This window comes from Puntigrus tetrazona, chromosome 1 (assembly GCF_018831695.1).
Source record: "Puntigrus tetrazona isolate hp1 chromosome 1, ASM1883169v1, whole genome shotgun sequence".
In the NCBI taxonomy this organism is placed as follows: domain Eukaryota; kingdom Metazoa; phylum Chordata; class Actinopteri; order Cypriniformes; family Cyprinidae; genus Puntigrus; species Puntigrus tetrazona.
In genome coordinates this window covers 18,622,992-18,639,652 of record NC_056699.1, presented here as the reverse complement: position 1 = coordinate 18,639,652, position 16,661 = coordinate 18,622,992, and positions in this window count along the sequence as shown.

Genomic DNA, 16,661 nt, shown 5'->3' with positions numbered 1-16,661 from the left:
GCGGAGAGAGCGACGGAAAGAAAGCGCTGGAGCGAGACGAGAGCAACGAGAAAGAGCGGCAGACAGCTGAAGTGGATTTTCTGTTTCTAGTGGCTCTTTGGTAAAATGAAAGTGACAAACAGCTGCTTACACTTGGCAGGCGGGCTGGCTCTTCGCAGCTGTTTCAAAATAAACAGAAATGGAGACCCTTGTAAAGTTTACATTCCGTACCAAACTCTCCCTTTAATTATTTTGCAATCTGTCCGCTGAGCACTTTTTATCAATGGGATGTTTATGCCCCCAATAGATTAAACTGAACGCATGTTAAACACAGATAAGTAGTTACTTCTTGTTGAACTGCTTTTAAAGCTAATTTTGGTTTTGGGTGCAATCCCACAAATGGCAGCATTCACTGATTCACTGACTGCATGGCTGAATGTGACCGGTGAACTGAAGCATACAGGGCCCTCACGGGGCCGTGAGTTTAAAAATGAAGCATAAAGCACAGAGAGAGAAAAAAGAAAGAAGGAGAAGGAGAGAAAAGTAAAACTTGAATGGACTCATATATATCAGGTGACAAATTATAAATGAATCTGCCTCAGGTCTCTGCCTATTCATGTGTGTTTATTGAAAAGCAAATGTTTGAATAGATGTAAGAATTGTGTAGTATAAACAATGGAGCAGCCGGGGGAAAAATGATGGGCGAGCATGACAGGTATTGGTGTAGTGTTTATGAAAGACTATGTATGAGTTTTAGACTAACTATCCACCCTCAGGGGGCCCTCAAAGGGACAGAGCATTTAAGAGAAGACGTCCTTGTACCTTATCATGTTTGCAATGGCTATTTTCTTTTATCATCATAATGCTATCTTACTGCATGTCTCAAACAGTCCAAGGTATTCACTCTGGAAGGATGTCTTGATTGCAAAGCAATGCTTTTCAGTAAAATCAACAGGAGTCATGGTGAAGAAAAAGGTGAAAACTTTTCAGCTCAGTTATGTTTTTGCCCAGAATCATCTGCCGCCAAGTCCACAGAGAGTTAAAAAGGGAGGGTTTGAGGGTGTCTCGGTTGGATTATTTACCCCAAACTTTCACCTCAGTTTAACTTGAACTGTCTTGCCTGTGATTTATCGAGAGATGTTGAACTATGTGGAGCAGGCCAACTTATAGGAATGTTGTTGATGTTGCACCTCGCTGAAAGACTTCCTCACTCTTGCTGAAGTCTATTTAAGCAAAGGGATGAACAGCAATGTGTGAAAAATAATTTAGGGCTACGTAATACTGCGAATCTACGAGTAAACGATTTATGTATGAGTTTGATTTTGTAAAATAATGTTTCACAGTGAGAATATTCTTCTAGCTGTATTTGTCCACAAGAAAAGCTCATAAGAAGACTGCACAGTAACTAGGTATCATCTAAAGACAGCCTTTGTGAATGCTGGGATATACTTGGAAATATAACATTGAATCCTATAGAATGGATACATAAGGTAATGCTTATTGAAGCCCTATATATTAAACACTAAAATTGCTCAGTTCCCTCGAGTGACACTACAGTGACGCTCCAGCATTTTCCTTTACCCATATTTAGTTATGAAACTTGTTTTGTACCCTAAAATAACAAGGACTAACATTCACAGTATGTCAGCAATAGAACCTTCCGGGTCCAGGATTGTTGGCAAAGATACACATCTGGAAACATTTCACACGTTCCAGACTAGTCAAAGGTGAGAACCAAGGTCTGAGCATCAACTTTAAAGGAGAATGTAAACGAGTGTGATTCCTCTCAATACTCTGCAAAGTAATGAACAATTAAAAAAAAAAGTTACCCCCCCCATTCACAGTTATGATAGATTTACTATAGTGGCAAACATACAACTACATCATAAACGTAGTTAAAGATCTTTGCTGACAATTTACTTTAAGACAAATTTACAATCATTTATGGTTTGTATACTTAGCCAGACATTTAGATAAACAATCTTTTGAATTTCAAATTAATAATCTAACTTTGCTCTTAAGATTCTTTAGACATTTTTGGCTCCAGGCCCTATTGAATCTGACATATCTCATATGGTGACTTTAATGTGTTTTTGCTGACTTGCCATTTGTTCAGTGGAGCATAAATCAAGTTGTAACTGAAGTATTCTTTATGTACAATGCATCTGCGATGTTGTATTTTGCAGGAATCTGCTTGCAGAGCTATCAAACTTAACCTATAAATCACAGAACTGAAAAAGAAAAGTGGCAAAAGTAAGTGTACCGTTAACAGACCTAAAATGAGAACGACTTGTTCAATATATAAAATATAACAGAGAATTCCCAAGTGTTACTGTTCCTGAGGTGGAACAGTGGTTGAAAAAAAAAAAATTAAAATTTCATTAACCAACGGTGTTTCACATAAGAATTCACCTAAAAAAAGTGTTGATAGCACATATTAATAATACTGAAGAGTTTTAACCTTAATACATCTGATTCTTTTAGCTATCTGAAATAAAATGAATACTTTTTTAATTATATATAATAAAATATACTTAACATAACATACATCTAATATTGGGATTGCATGATTATGATATCATATGACAACTATGCATTTTTTTAAAAATAATTAATATTATACAACACAATTAAATTGTGCAGTTCAATAAACCAACTTAACAGAGAACACATTTAAAAATAAGAGTAGGTTATAATTATAATAAACTCTACGGTTCGTTGGAAAACAGTATGAGCTACAAGCCTGAACATGGAACCCTGTGGAGTCAGAGGGTCATTTAATCCAGGCCTTCGGTGTTAGAATCCTGCTGAAATATCCCCTGTGAGTTATAGATTACATGTGTCCAGGAATGCTTTTCTGTTACTTATATATATTTATGTACAGTTTTTGTTTAAACAAACTGCCATTCAGCATTTAAGCTAAATCTGAATATCCAAAAATAGAAAGTGTCGTTGATTTAAAAAAAAAAAAAAAAAAAAAAAAAAAAAAAAAAAAAAAAAAAAAAAAAGATATATATATATATATACACACACACACATATATATATATTATATATATACACACACATTTTTTATATATATATATATATATATATATATATATATATATATATATATATATAAAAATAATTTTAAATATAATGTCTACATTTATTCATTTTCAACATGCAACAGCAACAAAGGCATTTTTTATGCCAGTGGCACACAGATTGAAATCTGAACCTTTCAAAATATTTCGATATACAGGTTAAGACCCCACATAACCAGGAAAGTTTTGCAATATACTTTTGATTCTGTTTACATCTGTATTTCTGTCCACTTGACTGACCAAATGAATGTTAATAGCAGGTGTAAACGAGCCCACTCATGCTTTAGACAGCTCCCAATCAGCATTGCCTAAACAATGCTATCTAGCTTTAGTGCTAATATGGACAAGTGGCTAATTTGACAGCATCTGTGTTAAAAATTACACCTTGTGTTTATGTAGCAGTTAGCAGGAGCACTGGAGCCTATTTAACCCATCACAATGTGTCAAAATTAATACCTCATTCCTCCCTCTCCCTCCCCAACCCCTCTCTAGGCTCTTCTCGCCCATCATTGTCCTCTTTTTGAAGTTGGGCCTGTGTCATGGGCATAGAAATGTCTTTGAAAGTCTGTTTATGGGTTTACGGTGCTTTCCTGGCATGTGGCAGATCAGCAGGACTCTGCTAACAGTCCCAGCAGGAGTTAGAGACCCCAATGTAGCCCTCCTGAGCCCAGAGGATAGCCCAGTGATTCAATAATAATAGCCGTCAAATCTCGTGCAGAGCCTTTAAGATATGGCGAGTCTTTGACCTGCGTTTCTTCCTTCACTCTCAAATGGTGATCGACACACTAAAATGACCACAGAAGACAAAGATTAATCTTGTGGGTTAAAGAAAGAACAACAAGCCATGTCTGACATATTGCCGTCATTTGCTTGGCAACATTAAATTTGGAAGTGGAAATAGCCTAAGTCTGAATTTGAGGGTCCTCAAAGGGAGAGGGAGAGAGAAAGCGAGGGGGTGGCCCCTCCGGAGCGACTGGGTCGTTAGGATAAGTCTACGGCCTCTAGTCGGCCTCTCATCCAGATAACAAGGCAGAGACAGACTCACAGATCAAGAGCCATTATCAGAGACTCTTCCTGGGCAGTGGAGCATTAAAGTCCCGAACAGATCCAGCACTCTCTCAACCCTGTTGGGACCACCGCCAGAGACCAGCAGGAGGGAAATGAACCTCAACATTTCAGAGCTGATGAACATTCCTCAAGAGACTACTGAATGAAGGACCAGATTCATTAAAGTTGACACAATATTTAGGCATCTAACTGATTCGCAATGTTTAGATGCTTCTGTGAAGTGGCCTGTGAGTTCATACAAAAGCATTCGCATGACACTTTAAAGCAAGGGTGTCAAATCCTGCTTCTGGAAGGCCACTATCCTGAAGACTTTAGCTAGAACCCTAATCAAACAAACTTGAACCAGATAACCAAGGTTTTCAGGATTTCTAGAAATTTTCAGACTGTTTTGGGGTTGGTTGGAGTTCAACTCTGCAGGGCGTTAGCTCTCTAAGAATAGGACATCACCGTTTTAAAAAATATGAAATACTGTGTTAGAGAACTCAAACATGGACACATTAAGTCCATGTAAATGGTGACTGCACCTTATAGGGGATGGTTTGACATCGCTAGAACACAAACCTTTCTAATTCTGCCGAACCTGTTAGGTTTGAATATTCCATCATTATTCTAAATGAGAACCAGCCGGCAGACACAGCTCCAGGCTAAAACCTCTCCTCCAAAGGGAGGCTCCATACAAATACATGAATTTTATCTCCAAGCACCTAGTGGCCACATCAGCATCACATTAAACATTATCATTAAACTCATGAAACTGGATAAGAACTTATTCATTACAAAACTGTCGAAGCACCATAGAAGAATCATGTAAGTAACTTCCTGAGCTTGCTCTCTATTTCCCTCAGCATGAGGAAGACTTGACACATATAGACACAACTACGCTAAGTCAGCAGGGGGTGGAGGGCTGGGGTATTAAAAGATTAAAGGCTCCTGTTTTTACTATATATATTTATGTTGTGTAGAGAGAAGCGAGATACAATGGCACTGTGAAGTCAGTGTCTTGTTACTGTTTTTTCATCGTCGTTTTCAATTTGTTATACTGAGGCTAGGGGTCTGGAGGGCAGGGAACATTTGTCATGCAGTCTTTTGCCTTAAAAGCCATCTGTGCAGAGGCTAATTCATTTCCTCTTTCTGCCGACCGCTCCTCTATAAACCCCCACCAAATAAGTCATTAGAAATAAAGTCATCATAAAACTGCTCCTGCAAGACGAACATGACTGCCTCTCGGCCTGGGTGAACAACAACACTTAAACATCATTGGATCCCTGCACTCATAGAGATTGACCGGCGCCAGAGAAAGAGAGATGCCATGATGGCAGTAGGCCTGTGCCTTGAATAAGTCTTTGATATTTGGGGCTTGGAACTCTCGGTGTCATTTTTCGCCATTCACCCAATGAGGTTGACATACATTCATCTAGAGGTCTGCATATACTGTGATATGAATCACTGCTGTATACAACCAGCACGTTATATATGTATCTATACGGGCCTCTTGGCTCATATTGGACAGTGTTCTAAGAACAGAAGTTTTAATAAATCAAGGGGCGCCGAGGTTTAAAGCAGCATTAGGAAAGTGCCTGAGTCTATTTCTTGCTCTAGCTGCAGATGAGCAATACATCTTGCCTAGGGATGCGAAAATCTTCATTTCATCTTTTGGCAGACAAATAAAAAAGACCCAGCGGTGACAACACGAGAGGCTATGTTGTCAGAACTGCCCAAACCTATACATTTGCCTTATACTACCTTAGACCCTTATATTGAAACATGCTACAATTTCTTGTGGAGGGGACAGACAGACCCCTGCCAGAGGACAAATCTGCTACTGCTTTCCTCATGTCTACGGGAAGACCTAGACGGTCAACTAAAATAATAAAAAAATAATACAACTCTTAGTTTAGCTTAGCTTTTGTTCCATCCAAGATTTTCCAGACAGTTCAAGATTCTACAACTAATACAGTATGTGGCTGCAAAATTCTTTAACAAGCAGAAAAAAAGCGCATATACCAATAAGACATTGCATAAAATTTACGGTATTTGTGTTTGCCTACAAAACAACCACCGTTGCCTAAATGTACGTACTTCACACTATAGTGTGTCCTTCAGAAGCTTGAGTTCTGCAAGTGAACAGCACAATATAGTGCTAACACAAAAAGGGATGAAACTGCTTTCACAGACTTTTACCTTAACTGTTCTCTGCTGTTGGAATTACATGCCCAGCGTGATCTGAGCAGCTTAGCCATCTTCAAGAAACAGCTATAGGGCAGATTGCTTTCATATACACCTGACCCTCTAACATTAGAACTCTCTATTCTATTTATATTCTGTCTACTATTTTATCTAAATGTTTTTTGTTTTGTTTTTTCATCTATAACCTATAAATCTTGACCCTCAAACGCTAACATTCACTTTTTTTTTTATTCAATCTACTTGTTTTGTTTTTATTTATTATAAAATAAAATGTCCTCATTTTCATGTCTCTTTGGATAACAGCATCTGCAAAAAGATTAAATGTAAATGTGAGAGGAGCACACCAGTGTGTGGCATCACACATCAAATCACATAGGGCCGACATTTACCATATTATCTTTGATACCCCTACATGTGGATCTCTACGCAGAACTTGTAATTTCAAGTACTCCTAACTTTTTTTGTGTGATTCAAGAGGTCCCGTTTTCCTCCCTAAACTCAAAAATTTCCAAAGAAATAAGAGCTTATCAGTTATCATGAATTAGAACATGACCATCCATCTCCCGGATGGAAGGAACTCTACATCCAGAGGGTTGTTGGAGATGACTCCAGCCCTCCGGGGAAAGGAGAAAAGTTCATGCAGAGAGCGAGACAAAGAGAGAGGGAAATGTACTCCCTCTTCATCCTCAAAAGATGGGCCGCCTTGTTTACAAATTGGACATGTTGGCTACGGCTCTCGTACTATGCCAGAATGTAGCATACTGGTTTATCTGTCTGACATTCTTCAAATGGCTCTGTGAACTTCCATGTGAACGTAAACATGTACAGAGTAGAGGCCCTGGTAATTGAACTACGAACATCCTTGATACGAACATCCTAAGGCATCATCAGCTAAAGGAATTATCTGCTCATCGCCAAAAAGGGGAAGGGAGAATTCTCATACGAGAGGTTCATGCAAGACATTTCTGCGTAACAAGAGCCAGTACATTTATGCTGACAATTACAGATGGCAGAAAAGTCAGTGTAGGCTATTACCGTTATTAAACATAATCAAGCTTTCCAAAAGTCATTGTTTGGTATTTATAATGTAGTCAAATAGGATAGGTTAATAAATAAATGAAATAAAAGCTAAAAAAAAAAAAGTGAAGTTGTAAAATAATTTTCAAATATGGCTGTACAAATAGTATATCCCAGCAGTACTACTAAAATACCAACCAATGTGGTTATAAAATAAATTAATTTGTATTCATTTTTTGCCTGAAAAACATCCACTGAAATAATAAAATAAGTAAAATATATTAAATAAAACTGGTCCATTTACCATCTAATGATAAATGAGGAAAATAATGCTCTTAAAAATGCATAGTCAGCAATGTGCAACAACTCTTGGGATATTGGTTTGACAACATTTCAGGCATTGTTTCAACTGGGAGAGGTTTCTGCTGTGATAAAACTTTACTACATTCTTAAAAGCCCAGTCATGTTTTTTGATTCTCCAGAACTTCAGATCTTAAACGCTCTTAAATTCCTGACAAAAAGAAGGAAATAAAACCAAATTGTGTTTGAGGAACACAAAGTCCTAAATCAATGATTACCACATGTGCCATTGACATAGGCCTCCATAGTGTGTCTGTTATAATTACGGAGCAAAAAAAGCCCGTTCAATTGCTTGTGAAGTCTGTTACACCTATAATTTACATACACTGTGAGCATTGTGGACTATAATAAATATATATACAGTTGCAATAATAGGGGCAGTATGCAACATCTGAAATTTTAAACATTAAAATTTTAGACCTGTTTCTCTGTGAATTTGTACAATAAATAGATTTTTATGTATGGAGGATTTATTTCTCAACTGAGAATGATTTCACATTCTGCTTCCCTGTTAAAACACTTATTTATGATACATCTATTGTTATTTTAAGAGATCAGCAGCACATTCCTTTACTGTGGTGACAACACTAAAATAATCAGAGTCTGGAGCTCGTCTTAACAGTTCCACATCCTGAGCCTTCTCAAACTTTTATGATTTGTGGCAAAACAAAAAATATATCTTTCCCCTTTTCGGCTTTGAGCAAGCAGTTCCTGTACATGCAGTTGGATCAAATCCTGGAAAAAGGGATTCAGATGTAAACACGGCAAACGTTTGGGACACTGAAGTGGTCCGAAAGATAAGTGGGATTCATAAAACCTAAACATCAAGCGCATTTTCAAAATCACGAGTGCAACGATTTCAAATAATTCACGATGACTAATTATGTCATCTCAAAAAGAGCCATGCGACCTTGCCTTTGTACACGTACAGAGACGTGAACAACTACATAACTGTAATTGTTAATATGAAACTTTGGTAACACCTTAGAATAGGTAACTACTAATTATTACTTTTACCTATAATCAATTCTTCATTTGCTGCTTATGTAGGTAATTGTTGTTTGGATTGTTATTTGGAGTTTGGATATTGGGTAGGATTAGGGATGTAGAATAAGGTCCAAGAAAAAGGCATTAATATGCATTAATATACTAGTAGTATGCATGCTAATAAGCAACTAATGATGTAACAGGTAAAATAAAATGTTACCGAAACTTTCCCCCCAATGATACACCAACAAAGGTATGAATTATATTTAATTTTGCAAGAACACAAGAACACACTAATTAGCACCAATGTCCAACACAGAAGGGGTAGAAGCGGATGCAAGCATCTTCTAAATATTACAAAAGTACATGTGGTGTGATCACAGGGGTCGGGCATCTCCAGCTTAGGCAACACCGTGTCAGTGTGGTTCATGAAAACACCATCACCGTGAGCTGGTAATAATTCCCACAGTTACTCCTCTTCAATCCCAGCGGTTATATCTATCCTCTCCCTCCTTTTTTCCTGACACTCCGTGATATGCTCATACTCCTAAAAGTGCTGCTTTTAAGGCCCTCACTAAAAAGATCTTGGTATAAAGCCCTGAGAAAGAATGTGCAGCATGCCCAAAAACACTTTCTTGGGTGTTGCTCCACTGCGCTGATGTATGTGTTCCTGTTAACAATATTTTAGCATCCACATGACCTTCGGCTGAGTTCTATATCCTGAGAAAATATGTCTCCTAATACCGGAACGGATTATTTTCTGTCACCATATCTTTGGGGAGATGTCGACATAAATATGCACACTTCCTCACCGCAGAAGATTTTAGCACATTGGTTAAAGTTATGGCCGTGGCTGTAAATCACTGGAGCTAGATTTGTGTTCTCGAAAATGCGTAGGATTGAATCGTAAATTATTTATCTTGTTCATCTTCACAAATGAAAACACTCCCTTTAATAAGCATTATTCACCGCTCCTCGCTCCAGAAGCCGATGCCATCCACTGGTTTCAAAGAGTTGTGCTAATTTGAGCCGTCGACGCAGGGCCAAAGAGTTTCCCTCGGCTTCATTTATCACTTTTTTGCCATTCTTTTAGATTATCTCTGCCAAATTAGCTGTAAAGTTCATGCCATTTGTTACTTTTGTTTTATCGACAGAGATCTCCGTCTTGTCTAACGGGGTCTCTGGGCAGGGTGTCTGAGGTTCGCGTTTAGAACTAATTAATTCAACCTGGATTGTTGCCATCACTCCCATTACTGGACTTGTCGGGGCGCTCACTCTTGCCGTTACGTTTCTGACATTTTTGGCCAAATATAAAATACAAATCAATGAGTATGTATAATTTATTTCTGTTCGGCATCGCAAAGTATGCCAATAAGAGGCAACATTTGTCAGAAAAACACTAAAACTGCCAGGTGTCCACAAATTAATGAAGACAATTCATCATATACATGAGAAACATCCAGGTCTTGATGTCCCCGGCCAAATATAGAAAAATTATTCTTCAATTGGAAAGGACATCTTAGTTCACATTAAATATTGCCCAGAAAAAAAAAAAAAAAAAAAAAAAAAAGAGAGACCTGACTGTGCTTCAGCAGAGAAGTGTTAATGTTGGCACTTCTACTGTGTACACTTTTGGTAAATTGTTTTAGTGTTTGTTTTCTCAGATATGCTCTTATGGATGGGTGAATCAGACATCTCTTCTCTTGTGTCTTTCCTTTTTCAGTCATAATGACTCACTAAGGTGCAGGAAAGAATGTCATTGAGAATTTCCACAAGAGCTCTGAGCCATCAGTGACAGGAGTGAAAAAGAATGGCTTAGAATTAAACGGTCTAGAAGGTGCACCCTCTAAATTAGAGAAATTTGGTGATTCGTGGTAATTAAAGGGCTTGAGTAAGAAAAATGAGCTAAGTTGGTATTCACAATATTTTTTCACTCACGCACTATGTTGTATAAATTATAATGAAAGTGTGCAAACCCTTTTTTTTTTAAGTGCATCAAAATAACACCATAGCTTTAAAGATGGGTTCAACATAAATTATGCTTAATTAGTTTCATGTGTTTTATTACATTTAAAAAAGCACCCCATTTTCATAAAGAAAGAAAGAAAGAAAGAAAAGAAAAATGTTACAGTGAGACACAAATGGATGTAAAGGATTTTGGGAAGATTAATTTGGACAGCCTATAAACAGAAATATAAAGCCTTATAATTTCAAAAACACTCAATAGAAATTAAATAACAATTCTGGGTTTGACAGAAATTAACCTTAATCAATTTTATTGTAGAATAATTAAATATTACAATTCGCCTAATTTTCATTATAGAAAATTATTACGAAATAATTTTTGAACAATCTATAAATGTGTTTTATTTCTTATTTCCGTGCCCTTTTAAAAATGTCCAATAGTAATTAAATAAATATGCTGGGTTCAGCAGAAATTAACCTTGATTTTATTGTAAAATTATGTTAAATAACACACCACCAAAAATAAAAAAATTAGAAATAATTATTGGAAAATGTATAAATAGAAAAAAAAAATGTTCTTGCGTTAAGCTGTAAAGTTGTTTAAATAATCATTTTGTTGTGATTATGCCAACTGCTTTTAATTGAGCTAACATTGTGATGATATACGTTTCAGCACTTTCAACACAAGACCTCTGAACTTACTTCTAGCACAACCACCTCAATGATGCAGAATTCACGATGATTCACAAATAAGATCAACACGGTCAGTGAGCCAAGGTCCAGCGAGACTGTGACTCTGACCAGCCTGAACCCAGACTCTTCTTTTTCACTGCAGAAGAGCTCAAATTTATTACTTGTTATCCTTTCCTCAAATCTCCCTAACACCATTACATAACATGCCCAAGGTAATGTACACACTAATGGGGAGAGTGGTGTAAATCCATCAGTATGCCATAAATTAGCGCTAGGCACACTTGGGTGCATGGATTACATTGTTGGGGGGGATAATGGCCGCCAAGAGAGCCTTGCCATGATATATGCCGGTTTTGACGCGAACGGCACTACTATAAATCGGCCTGGACCACAAACTCTGGCCAAGTAATGCCCAAACAGTCTGGTAAAGATGTAGGTGGATGCCTGGGATTTGACTCTTCTAGGTATTTATCTCTTCGGAATTCCACAGCAGCTCTCTTTGTCTTTTTTCTTACACATACAAACAGAAAAACCCACCCACTTTCCCTAACAAATAAAGACCATGCCGTGTAGACCTAGACACACTTCATGATTGGTGGAGGCTTGGATGAACTAAGGTGAAATACTGCAGAGTCAAGAAAATCTCTCCATCATAGCCGCTGTGACAGTCCACCCTCAGCGCATTAATAATGGACTGGATGTTTGGTGCGCCTGGTGTCTGTCCACTACGGTTTGATATGATGACCCACCGTAGAAGTCTCACGAAGCCTAATGGCTCCACTCAGAGGGAAGGAAAATGCAGTCACTGACACGCGTCCATTGTTTAGTCAAATAAATAGTGGAAATAAGCTGCTGTTGTCTTGCAATAACTGCCATAAAAATAGACATCTATTAATGAGCTGTGAAAGTGTATAATAACAGACTAATCCTTGTTTGTTTTTATTCCCCCGTGAAAAAAGAGAAAGAGGAAATGGAATGTAAAGACCTTAAACAAGACCATTCTGAGAACAAAGTAACAGGAACTGCGCTAAAAGTGGTTTTCACAATGTTTTCCAAAAGACTTATTAGCGATGACCCTACATGCAGAAGACTCAGTCTAGACACCAAGCGTAATATATTCCATTCTGAGATTTTTTTTCAGCGTCGCACAAACAAAGCATTGCCAAATGCGACTCAGTGAAGAAACCCTAGTGCAAAGTCGTACAAATAGACAAGTCCAAGACGTAAGGAAAACAAAAGCTGGCTTGGCCTCAGCAGCCAAAACACAGCAAGCCACATAAGCACCTGTGAAGAGAACAGCCAATGACAAGTAAGGTAAAGGCCTTGTTTTCCTTGGCACATCAGAGCCGTTGCAAAAAGATGGAGTAAGCTGGGAAAAGTCCACGCTTTTGCTTGGCAATTGCCATCCATCATCTTACCAAAACGAAGGAGCTGGTTTATTGGCATTCGTATAGAATGATTCAATTGAAAATTACAGCAACTCGGCTCCACAAATAGAGTGTCAGATTTTTGAAAGGATATATACAGCTGCAAGAGATAAAGTGATTCATTGCCTCACGATTCATTTTTTGAATGTTTTGTTAATAATCAGACGTGCAGCAGTCCATAATCTTCTAGGGAATACGCCAGCTGTAGTAACACTCAAGAAGTGAGCTGATCATCAAACAGATTCTCTCATCCATGTGGCATGATTGGATAAGAAGGGCTTTCGGACATGTGTGGCTCACAGTCCAGGAGGATGTGATTGATGCAAAGCAGAGTGATCCACAAGTGTGTGATTGATTGAGGGACACATTAAACCAAAGCTTGTTAACAGAGACAATATTATGGGAAACCGAGAAAGGAGATTCCCTGATGATGTTCAACCTCAAATATCTATGACAATAAGTAATAATAATTTAGCTTGCTTAACATTACACTTGACACAATTTTTTTTTCCTTTTTCTTTTCTCAGAATATCTCCTTGTGTTCAAAAGAATAAAGAAAGTCTTATAGGACTGGCACTACATTACATTTCGAGGATTATACACCATCTCTTCAGAAAAAGCTTATTGCAATACAGAAACTGCGGAATATACTACAAAACAGGTCATTCACTGCATACTATCTACCAATATACATGGTGTAAGATGTCATGTTGTTGTTCATACGACGTGCACTGCAAACATGTGCACATATGGCTCTAATTAAAGCCCAGATTCCCTGTTTTTCTATTGGATTTGGGATGTATTGCATAAACTGGTTAGTAGTATTGTGTTAGGGCCAAAGAATGTGAATTATGAATCTCATTTGTCTCTCAAATTACTCTAAGTCTGGTCAGTAAATGCAGAGACTCTGGGAGGTGAAATTACTTTAGGTGCTTGTAGATGCATTAGTGCACCATACAGCAGAAACACTGATGATGATGATGATCATGGTGATTGGAAAAGTGAGCTTGACTGAAAACAAGCTGTCCTCGTTAGTGTAATGATTTTTCGCTCTCATTTTATTTGGGTAGAGATTGATTGGTGATAATACTTAATGTGGTTGCAAATGGACCCCAGGAGGAAATGGCCGCATGGTGAGCCAATATGAACGTGAGTCTGGTGTGTGAAAGGATGAGTCGGCCGTGTCTGTTACACAGGGCCTTGTCTGACCGCACCGGCTCTGAGGCCTGTTTGTCCGTCGTGTCAGGTGTACTGCTCGTATTACTGTCTGTAGGGCTTCGAAATTGATCTCAATGGCGAGAAACGGACAGCAGCCTGCTCAAGAGACACATGGAGATTAACCCTCTATTCAGTTCGGCCCTTTTTCTCACACGTTTCTGCTTTACGTAATCAGAGAGTAACTCAGGAGGGCAAGAAACAATGGGAAGGTTGATCTCGTGTATGTGTGTGCGGTGAAAGGAAGTGAGCGTTGGTGAAGGAGAGGTGAGGAGACTTTGAACCATCAAAAACAGTGCAAGAAGAAAGGGGGGGGATGAAAACAGAAGTGGGTGGTGATGGAAAGATGAAGAGGAGGAGGGAAACAGTCTGCGGTCCAGTGGGGAAGTCTGCAAAAACATACGGAGGGAATGAAGATAACTTGGAGACGAGTGCAGATAGTGGCGGTGGTTCTGATCGGACGGAGAGTTAACCATCTTTGGAAAGCGGCAGAACCAGCCTATCCACAAATTGCTTCAGAATCTGGGCGTTCTGGAAGCACCGGAGCACATCATTCAGGCTGGCTCTGAACGTGAGGATGAGATATTATGTGTTAGGGGGTGAACAGGTGTTAGAAGACACGGGCTTCTGAGTGATGATTAGTATAGATAAGAATTATTGATGGGTTGGAGAGAAGGAAATGAGTGACAGAAAAGAGAGAGGAGGGTTCTCAAGAATGAATATTTGAAAATTGATTGCAAGAATTCACAAGAGCTACAGCTACTGACAAATGTGAAGTGTTTAGGCATTTATGATTCACATGCATGCATATTATTACATGCAGGTGAACACAGCCTATATATATATATATATATATATATATATATATATATATATATATATATATATATATATATATATATATATATATATATATATATATATACACACACACATATACACACATATACACATACACACACACTGATATCAGACACTGCTCTATATGGTGTTACAATTAATTATATTATAATTATTTATTATACACAGTTACTATCGGTTCTATTATCTGCTTACCATGCATTAGCATAAACTAACTTACGTATTTATTATGCTTAATACTTAAGTTTTATTTTAGGAATCAATTGTATTGCTCTATTTTATGCCTTGATGTGTTTTATGATTAATTCTGTAAACAACATTTAAACGATACATATAGCGATAGGTAAACATTTATACACACACGCTCGTTCGTTCATGTCTAGATATTTAGGTCAAATAAACGTTGCTTAATATTTTATAATAGTCAAAGAATCAAATAAAAGTCAATAAATAAATATACAGAATAGTAAACTAGTCTATGAGTAATTGAATGAAAACTAATGTTTTAAAATGAAACTGGGTTGCGTCAAACGACAAAACTTTCCCGCCATTTGTACATACGCGCTAAATAAATAAATAAATCATGGGAATTATTAAATCAAGGGAAATTAATGCTATTCTTTGAAATAATTAAATTACTCAATTAACGACAATTTTGAAAGAAAGAAAGAAAGAAAGAAAGGTGTGTGCCATAGCAAATAAGTTCGCCACATGATTGGAATAACCTGTTTATAATGACTGTGATTCATGAGGGCAGATGAATTGTATTAAAATCTCGTAAATGTCCCCTAAATCTGGCCCTTTGCCTGGTCCGTATCAGTTGACATATCAGATGGGCTTAATGCTGATATAAATTAAGCTGGGGCGCTTGTTACGGCTTACCTGCCGGCATATTAGCGGAGAGGCAAGGTGGGAAAGCACGTCGGGTTTCAGAGACGGTCAATTATCACAGCTACATCGGCGAACAGAACAAACGTCTGGCAAAGAAGTTGGGTGAAGTGATTTGGGTGGATTTTCCGCCGGTGTGACTGAGCGGCTTTATTTTAAGTCACTGGATTGAGGAAACGTTGAAAATAGCACACGACTCTCTTAATGAGACCTACAGAGGAAAGAAGGGCTGACTGGGGGATGGGACGCTGGGCTTCAAACTTCTGCAGGATCAGGTAGGTCAAAAAATAAAACACCGCCTCGTATGATAGTTGAGCGGGATTCTTTAAAATCACGAAACATGAGCATTCAGGACCGAGAAGGAAAACTGAAAGCAGAGGTGGGATATAATCATTAAATATAAACGGCTTTAAAATATTGATGAATATGCAGCCTATCAGTTCTTCATTGTAAAATACTGTCATTGTAGATTATTTGTTGGCAAAAAAACAACAACATTGAATTACGTAGTTTCAGTTAAATATAATTACAACCACGCAGATTTTCATAGTCGTTTGTTTTTATTAATATTAGGCTACTTTACTTCCTCTCCGTCTGCCGTGTTTCTGTCAATACTTAGGCCTGTTCATACGTTCTGATCAGAAGTGCGTTAGCTTTGATTCATTCGCGCAACGATTATTAAACACCCCTCCCGTTCTCGGATATATTGGTTCTGCATAACTTTATTTATTTTTACAAAATTCAGTTTGAAAGGAGATCAGAAGGAGGAGGAGGGGTCTATACCAGGAGTCTGACCAAGTGACCTGCAGGCTGATTATATGTCATTAACTGGAGACTCGGCCTATTTAAAATTACTCGAGAACTTCCATTCAGACAGATGAATTACGCCTGAACCCCACACACAACACTTAAACACGAATAAATCA